This window comes from Plasmopara halstedii (genome assembly GCF_900000015.1).
Source record: "Plasmopara halstedii genome assembly, contig: Scaffold_470, whole genome shotgun sequence".
Lineage (NCBI taxonomy): Eukaryota > Oomycota > Peronosporomycetes > Peronosporales > Peronosporaceae > Plasmopara > Plasmopara halstedii.
The window spans coordinates 889,543-890,176 of NW_020187390.1; positions in this window are offsets into that span (position 1 = coordinate 889,543).

The window sequence follows — 634 nt, forward strand, 5'->3', positions numbered from 1 at the left end:
AACCAAGGATAAAGATCTATGGACTATTGCAATTAAGTCTGAACCTGACTCATCAGAGCAGAACGGCACGTGGAAACCAGTGATGGAGACAGAAGACATGAAAATACTGAATACTAAAAGGGTATCTAAGACCAAGACTAACGCACAAGGTGGAATAGAAAGACACAAAGCAAGAATGGTTGCACGCGGAAATGAACTAGTCTTTGGTGAAATTTCATGTTTACATATGCGCCTGTCATGGAAATGATCACTGCCAAAGTGATATTGGCAATGGCGCAACACTGGAAGGTACCAGCTAGACACGGAGATGTGCCTAATGCTTATGTTAAAGCATCCGCTGAAGAGGAATTTCCTATTTATATTATGATCCCACAAGGGATGGAGATACGGGATTAAGTATTGACGGAGTTGGGTGTGAATTCTGCAAATGAAATCGTATTGTTATTACTTCAAAGCCTTTACGGCTTGAAACAAGCCGGTAGATTATGGAATCGGTTACTTAGTACAAAATTAATCGATTTGGGATTGAAGCAATCGATTGTTGAACCATGTTTATTTTATAGGAAAGATGGTCGCGGAATATTACTCGTAGGAATATACGTGGATGATTTATTGGTCACTGGGACCAATGACG